Source organism: Amblyomma mixtum, chromosome 10, assembly GCF_055824585.1.
Source record: "Amblyomma mixtum isolate Tamu chromosome 10, ASM5582458v1, whole genome shotgun sequence".
Taxonomy (NCBI): Eukaryota; Metazoa; Arthropoda; class Arachnida; order Ixodida; family Ixodidae; genus Amblyomma; species Amblyomma mixtum.
In genome coordinates, this window is record NC_143021.1 from 725,747 (window position 1) to 734,853 (window position 9,107).

The 9,107-nt window shown below is 46.3% G+C and overlaps 1 pseudogene; it reads left to right on the forward strand.

Annotated features, from left to right (window-relative positions):
• Positions 1 to 552: 552 nt before the first annotated feature.
• LOC149324958 (uncharacterized) lies at positions 553 to 2,152 on the forward strand (annotated as a pseudogene).
• The last annotated feature ends 6,955 nt before the right edge of the window (positions 2,153 to 9,107 follow it).

A 9,107-nucleotide genomic window follows, 5' to 3' on the forward strand; every position in this document is an offset into this window, starting at 1 on the left:
AACTTCGAGACCTACGCAGTATTATCGCGAGAGCTTCTGCTTTCCCGTGGCGTCACATTTGCTTGTAGACACTCCTTGCCAAAAGGGTAAAAGCAGCCCCACTTCCACGCTTTGGGTCACAACTGCAAAGTGCTGCGTCCGGGCACGCGTCGTTCCGCCGTTTTCAAACGACGCTATCGTTAGCTCTGCTGAAGGGCGACCTGTTGCAGACATACAGCGGCACCGGCGAGCGTGTGTTTCGAGCCGTATTGAGATGGGTGTCTGTTTCTTTGATCTCTAGAGAGATAGCGACACGGAGGTAGACAGTGCACAGGGCATCTTGTTTTCGCCTTCGTCGCTCACTGTAATCAGGATACGTTAGTACGCCGGCCACCGATGAACTCTTCAGGAGGGAAGGACAAATCAGCCGTGTCCACCCCCGCTTTGTGGGGCTGCTCAGGGGCAAGCGGGCGATGCGTTGGCGCCACCGCCGCCGCTCACTGTCTCCTCCGATCCATGGGAGAGCGCAGTTCGGTAGAAGCGTCGCTTTCAGCATCTTCGGCAAAGGGGATTAGCTGCTTTTGTTCACGGCGACTCCGTGTCCAGAACCGCCCCCCTGCCAGCGTTCCTTACGTTAGAGATGGAGCGTTAGAGTGTACTAGAATAGGTTGAGTGCCGCGACCCGCGCCGACGCGCATGCTTTCGAATGACGCTCCGCGCGCGGAAAGCTATGCGGGGGCGCTGCGGTCGAGGTGGATTTAGGGTGCCTCGGGTGGATTGGGAAGCGCCGGCCGCGCCTGGTCCCACTCGGAGAGATGTGCTGATGGTGGCATGAGTGCGATACGTTGTTTGTTGTGTTTTGCAATGAAATTCTTCACTGAGATTGGCTGAGATTCACTGAGCGTGGCTGAGATTGTGAGGTGTTTAATATGCCGAAGGACCGGCATCGGCACTGCTACGCGCCTGGCTGTCGCACCGGTTACGCTGGTGTGGAAGCCACTCGGAAACTCTCCTTGTTCAGCGTGCCAAAGGACGAAGCCCGTAAGAAGCTGTGGGAAAAGAATCTACATCGCGCCCACAAGCCGTTGGATAGCAAATGTGCGGTATGTGAACGGCATTTCGAGGACCGCTATATTCTCCGTGAGTACGTGCACATTGTGGGCGGGAAAGAAGTGTGGAGTGCCGGCGCTCGCAAGTGATGCAGCGCCTACAATACTGCCAAATGCCCCTAAATACCTAAGCAAGGCGGTCCCGGTCGAACGTGCGCCTCGCAAAAGGGAAGCGTCTACAAAGCAGCAGGGTGCAAGGCGAAAAAACAACAGCTTTACAAGATGAACTAGAAAGCAACGATTGCGGCTCGCCAAGCATTGATGAGGATAATTTGAATCGTCTTAAGACTCCGTCAGCCAAGTGGTCATTCCACCATTTCGAAAACTTCGAAGGCACCGTATATGCGCTCACGCACCTGGAGGCGTGCACTGGAACAGTGCGCTCGGACAGAGCGGTTCTTTTCAGCCTCAGTCAAAAGAAGGATATGTCTCCTTCAAGGCATTTCTCAGAGGGAAACAGGTTTCCGAAGGAACTGTGCTTGAAGCAGAAGAAGCCCTCCTTCATGCCTCAAGTTTAATTACATGTTCTGATGCCATTTGTGCGTCAACAATTTTGACAGAGGATCTTACAAAATCACTCCTGCGAAAAACAGATGTCAAGCAGGGAAGTTTATACAGCAAAAAGTGCATGGTGACAACAACAACAGAGGGTAAATATTGCTTCATCATCTTTATTGTCAGTTGCATGGATTTGGGCATTATTTTCATGTAATGCTAAACAGGGGGGGGCTCACTACAGGCTAAAAATCTAAAAGCTGCCAACATTCTCTGTTGTCAAAGAGCTCGAATCATTCTTTTACAGTGCCTTTACTGCCCAGGGATAGAAGCACTGGTTCAGTCATTTCATTACCTATTCCTTGCTTGCAGCATATTTGTTGACTAACAAGATTGTGACTGCACATTCTTTCTAGGAATGCCCTTCATGTCCTGTCGCTACCTGCGAAAAGCTCTTACTTTCATCACCGAACAGTAGCTGATGTCGTCAACTCCACGGAAGGGACACTGTCAACAGTGAGCTCCAGTGACGCAGCAAGCAGAGATGATCCCCTTTCTCCTTTCCTGGGATTGAAGTCTGGATTTGACCAGAGCGATGTAAGCTTTCATCACCGGACAGTAGCCGATGTCGTCGACTCCGTGGAAGGAACTCCATCAACAGCGAGCTCCAGTAACGCAGTAAACCGAGACGATTCCCTTTCTCCTTGCTTTGGATTGAAGTCCGGAGACAACAGCAAGAAAACAACTAACTTGCCTCAAGGATATGACTTAGGAGAGTTTCAGTGCAAAGCTAAACTCACTGGCATTCTGGACTGTTTGAAGTTACCACTTCTCACTAAGCCATGGTCGCCAAATGTTACAAACGGCTTTAAGAAGGATGTAACACCTGGAAAGAGGCCTTTTCGACACCAATGGCTGGCTTGCGTACTCAGCGACAGTGAAAGGCGCCCTTTGTTGTTTTTGCGTCACTTTTCCTCCGCGTGTTCACCGGGGTACTGAAGGTAGTTTTATCGTACGCGCTTTCAGTAACTACAGAAAAATGCACGAGGCATGCAGGGATGATGTAAAATCCCAATGGCGCCAGGAGGCAATGACTGCCTCACAGAACTTTATGGATGTGGTGAAAGGCAAGCAGCCGCCCGTTGTACAGCAGCTCAACAGAGCACTGCACGAGCAAGTTGATTCCAATAGTTTTCACCATTGTCTTTTGCGCTGCGCATGACTTGTCAATTCGTGGCAGGCAGTCCGATAGTGGAGTCTTCAATGATCTCCTTGACTTCGTGACGAAGCTGGAGATACTCGACTTCAGGAGAACTTCTTCTGCTGGCAATGCCAAGTATAGGGTCGTCCACTCTTAGTTAGAACTCGCTAGCGCATGGCTGCACTCTTCAGAGGGCCACCGCGTGCGACACAGTCGCCCATCGCAGCAAAGTGGCGCAGGAGAAGGTGTACCTGGACGTGGTGCTTCGCGTCATCTGCCACTTCACTTCGATGCGCAGATGTTTCAGACGCAGTGACCCTCCAAAGAGCACGGCCATGCGTTAGCACATTCTAACTAAGAGTGGACGACCCTGTACACTTCTGTCCGCACCCAGAATGAGATAATCAGAATCTGTGGCGACATTCTGAGAGAGCAGATAGTTGCCGAAGCTAACACAGCGTTTGCTTTTTCTGTTCTTGCTAACGAAACTGCAGATATTTGAGGAAAAGAGCAAATCTCTATAGGCGTTCGCGGGAGCCGAAGTGTGCATTCGAGAGCAGTTTTTGGGATTTGTAGAGCTGGAGCTATTAAACTCCGCTTGCATCGCCGCTGCAATCTTGAAGTTTTTGACGAATGCCGGGCTGATTCTTTCGAACCTCGTTGGACAGGGGTACAGTGGATGCTCTACAATGGCTGGAAAAGAAGCTGGAGTGAACAAAATAATACAGAAACAGTTCCCGAAGGCAATATTTTTCCACTGCTTAAGTCACAAACTAAATCTCGTCATCAACGATTTGAACGACGTCTCTTAAATTCTAAACACAATTGGGATAATCAAACAAACCATAAACTTCTTCCGCAAGAGCGCGCCGAACATTCCGATGCTCTGTGAGACAAGATGGTCTGCAAAATACAAGTCTATTAGAATCTTTTCTCAGCATTACGTGGCCATAGTCGAAGCACTCGAGGAGCTTCCCAGTAAAAAAAAAAAAAAACCATTGGAACCAATTGGACATTCCAGTTGGAACTAAATGGACATTCCCATTGCTTCCATTTGGATTTTCCAATTGGAACCAATTGGGTCCAGTTATGTTTTTAGCCCCCGACCAATTGGATCCAACTGGACTAGCCCATTGGACCCATTAGGCCAGGCAGTTATTTGACCCAGAAAATATTCACAAAATACGTTATGTTAATTGAAAAAGGTAGCTAAATGTTTGAATAATATGCTCTAGGATATCTTTGATGAATATTTCTACAACTTAACACATTGTAATGAGCAAAAGGAAAACTGATTTATGAGGACTGCGGGCAGACTCTGCATAGTGCCAATCAACATTTTTCTACGAAATTGAAATTAACATGCTTTTATGGATATCAAAGCCAACAGACACACATGCATCACACACAAGCAAACTGCACATTCAGGCACTAGTGGCATACATTAGCTCAATATGTACATTCAGAGAACACACTTCTGCTCCAACTTATATACCCCACTTGTGAGGCTCTCATGCTGGGGCCGGTGGCGCTTGCCCATTGAGCGCAGATATTTAATTTAATTTCAGCTCTAGTGGTGGTGTAGGTGATGAGTACAATTTATTAGGCTAAGCTGCTGATAGCTCTTATTGTAAGTACCATATTAGTTCTACCTTTTTCGTCAAACATGCAAACATTCATTAGATAAATTGGGTGCAGTTCGGCGGACCAATTGGATGCAATGGGTAAGGCCAATTGGGCTCACCAATTGGAAACCCAAATGGTCCGATTGGATAGTCCATTTGGACCATCCAATTGGAACACCATTCCAATTGGAAACCCAAATGGTCCAATTGGATAGCCCATTTGGCCCATCCAATTGGGACACCATTCCAATTGGAACCAATTGGAAACTGAACTCGTCCAATTGGAACCCATTGGAAATCCAATTGGTTCCAATGCTTTTTTTTTACTCAACAGTATCATGCTTGAACACTGCAACTAGACAACGAGCTCACATTCTCTACAGCGCAACGACAAGGTCATCTTTCATCGTCTGCTTGTGCATTGTAGCGAGGTACAGCACTCGGCTCGAACCAGTTACGAACGTTCTGCAAGGTGTATTCATGGACTTCCATTCTGTGCATGACCACATCACTGAGCTGCGACGTATGTTTCGCAGCCACCGGACAAACGCTGTAGAGGAGTTCTCTAACATCATGAATGCAGCAAGGGAGGCAGCCAATCACTTAAATGTGGTGGGTAAAAGTTTCCTTTTCAACCCGTGGACTGGAAGCTTGTAGCGAGTAGCTTTTGAGGCAAGGTATGTCTTGTTGTGAGGTGAAAGATTAAGTGTTGTGTAATTGAATACGTAGTAAAGCTAAAAGGGTGCCTATGTGGTGACGAGCAGAAAGAGTTGGTAATGCAGAAGACGTCGTAGGGATGAAACAATGACGCCATACGACGACGAACTGATAATTCTAGCAGAATGATTTTGTGAGTATTCGATATTGTTTACAGAATAATCTGGTTTGGGTTCCACGTGGCAGCTGAATATTCCAGTTTAGGTCGCACGAGTGACTGCTGAGCAAACAGTTTCACATGGTGGCGGCAGAGGCGAAGGCAACAGTCAAGAAATCCCTTTAGTACGCGTTAGTAGCAGGTTAATAGCATACCCTTTCCATGTTACGGAGTTCCAATATAAGGCACCTCAGTATTTCAAGCGAATATATCGACTATAGACTCGGTAGCGTAGTTGTACAGAAATGCTTGTGTTTTGTGGCAAAGGATAATTAGCAGAAGGGGAATTTTCTCCGGTTAAGGGTAATGAGCCAAATTTCACACCACTGTCGGATCTGGTTAAGGCCGATTCACACGACGGACCGTTCGTCCGCGGCCCGCGCAGTACGTGTGCATACGTCAGCACTTTGAGAGGCGCGCTGGATGCATGGATGGATGGCGGCCGACAGCGCGCCCCTCAAAGTGCTGACGTATGCACACGTAGTGCGCGGGCCGCGGACGAACGGTCCGTCGTGTGAATCGGCCTTTAGGGTCCTGTTGGCGGGCTTCTTTATCAGTTTTAGTTACTGGTCGGCGAATCACAAAGTTGTCTGCAAATTTTGCAGTTTAGCAAAATGTAGCATGCGAAACGTCTAATATACCGGATTTTTCGCTAATTACGGGCACCAATTTTTTAAAAACAGGGATTTCTTGCTTAAATGGAGACGTTTTCCGGCATTTAAGACAAATTTTCGCGGACGTCAGAACACAGGCCAATCATGTTTTGCAGTGAAATATTGAGCACAGTTCTAATTATTAAGGCTGTAACCATTAGCCAATGAGCGTATTTGCTGCTACAGATTTGTAGCTGCCCGATATTAATAGCCGCATCAGTTTTTAAAGTTTACAAAACGCGAGAACCCCACCTCCGAACATTAAATATTCGGGTCCTTTGTCCCGCCAATAAAAATAGCATACGGAGAGTGCACAGCCACATCCAACAATTCGGCCCACGCCCTGACGCAGCGGTGATATAATAGACACTTCGCTATTTGTTTCAGATTTCCCGCTGTTTGTTCAGATTTGCAGGGGATAAGATATAAAGGAAATAGGCTGGAATGTAGTCATCATGAATTGCATTATTCAAATACTGTGTTTCGATATTGCTGCATTTGACCTTAAAGTTTTTCTTGCGCTTCTATGCCATTTAGTAGCAGTCTCCACTTGCACAAGGACATCAAATCATTATATTCACTCTTAAGAAGCACAGGGCTTCTCTAAGCTAGTCCCATATTGTGCAAAGCATGTTTTCAGCTAAAGTGTTTCTCACTCTCAAAGACGGGGATCACGATGGCTTTCATTTTTTGGTTCTGTCTATACACTACCTTGGCTGATAAAGTGTAAAAAAACTCCCCTTTCTCTTTGATTGGCGTATGTTACTGCAGTGATTAGTTTTCATTGATTGTCAAAGGAAATTTGCAAAGTGGTATAAATATTTATGGAGAACAGGGCTTGCCGCGTTTTAATTCCATTCGAACATTTCCAGTACATTGTGATGCCGTCTACCATGAATGGTCTTCCTCTGTGTCTTCTTTAGAATTGTTACCTATAGCTGCAAGTTTGACAACGTACCGCGGAACATATTTTATCTTCGGAAGCAAGTGCGCGAATTATTCAACAGTTTAACTTCTATGCTGAAAGTAAGGGCTGTCAGACCCGTGCAGAGCGGAATAAAAACAGGCTTTACGCTTTAAACTCTTCACTTACAAGACTCAATAGACGCCTAAACGCGGCGCAGTATCGCCAGAAACTGTTTCTCGGAGTGGGCAGCTTTCCGAGCCTGCATTCGAAGGCGGGTTGTGTATTAGTATTTATAAATGCAGAGTACGACTTTATGGCCGGGACAACTTGAAAGTCGAACGGCAGCATTTCTTGAGAATCCTCGGCGCTTATCATGCCTTCAGAAGAAGAAAGAGAATAACATTTTTTATATCTCTCTTTTCAAAATTCACAGTAACCGGAATAGATTTTTTTCTGATATGGTCATCATGTCCTTAGCTACAGCTGTCGGAACACTTGCGTAATGTGTTTATTGCTCTCTGCTACTGAAGTGTAAAGCAGCACAGATTCCTTTCTCTGTTAGAACATACACTAAACTCCCACCTTTTCTCAATGAAATATGCTTCACTTAAACTGAAGCCCCGACACAAAAAGGGAAAGAAACTTGAGAAAAGAAAAACAGTTTTATGTGTTTTTTTTGTGAGTTTCCTCTCTGTAGAATCGGTAGGTCTAAGTTCTACAAGAAGAAACGATGGCAGTCCTTGCTCTTTCATGATTGCTATCGGGCTGCCAGAGTTTTATGTTACCCTCTTGGTGAACGCCATTGTCGCGAATAGTATTTCATGACCTTTACGCGACTTTCGGTAGTTTTTCGAAATCACTGAAACGAAATCTACTATTTTAAAATATTTGGTTGTTTAGTGACATGTTTTTTTGGCGGCACTTATTTTGTGCCGAAGAAGGCCTTTTCGTTTTTTACGGGCCACATTATTTTTCCCCAGATGCCTAGGTGCACATAGGCATCGACATTGCGCGAAGGAGGAGCAGATGCCAGGGGAAGAAATGTGAAATGGCGAGGTATATAGTGTGAGACCAATTGCGCACACACAATGTGCTAGAAAGATGCTGCTTGCTAGACACAATTGGAATGATAAGTCCAAGCTTTGATCCAGTGGCGCAACGCATGAGTACCACCAGTGCGCATGCGTATGCAGACAGAAGTGCGTGGCAGGGTGTAGTGTAGTGGGAGTCAGATCTGCACGCGTACGAGGCAGGCCGAAACTCGTAAACGTGAGGATGAGACGAAACGGGCGGTACTTTCAAACGAGTCAAGCAAAAATTCGCTACTTCGTGCCTGGAAATTTGTTAGATCAAAATGGATTACTTTTAAAATTTCCCAACAGAAACAAGATTCTTCGTCCGTTGTGCGTGGCGTTATCAATGCGTCTGTTGTTCAATCAATGCTACGGCGAAAAAGCAGCCTCACGCCAGCTCCCATAAATCCTCACGCCTTATTCCTCGCTTATTCTAATCTAGCCGCCGCAGTGGCTCACTGGTTATGGTGCTCGGCTGCTGACCCGAAACACGAGGGTTCAATCCCGGCTGTGGTGGTTGAATTTCTATGGAGGCGAAGTTCCAGATGCCCATGTACTGTGCGATGTAAGTGCACGTTTAAGAACCCCAGGTGGTTGAAATTTCCGGAGCCCTTCACTGCGGCGTCCCTCATAGCCCGACTCGCTTTGGGATGTTAAACCCTATAATCCAACCAACCAGTTCTATTCTGCGATGTCTTCGATATGTCTTCCAATCATGTTTTCATTGTAATCTTTTGGTTAACAATTTTTATAATGTAAAGCTTTCGTCTTTTTTATGACAATCTCTCATCCATTACGATCACGTGCTGTTGTACTGTTTTAGCAACGCATTTCATGCACTGGACTGACTGTAGTACGCAGATCTGACTCTATTATTATATAATCTTGTTTTCATAATTCTACATTAGGGTTATGCTAGAAGACAAATCACCTGACATTCAAGGAAATCTGAGCAGTGAAAGCCAGTCCCGGAAAGGAAAAATTGCGCACACGAACTTCCTCTTTCTATCTTACAAAAGGCGTATAAATTTACTGCTTTCACTTTGCGGGAAGGCAAATACAGCCTTATATTCCTAGGTAGGCCTGTTGAGGATTTGCGGAGTCGCAGCGGAGCACCAGAGAGAGACGACCAGCGTGGAAGGCTTCTAGTTCCGAACTGCGTGTGCCGGGCGTGCGCTCCGAGCACGCGCT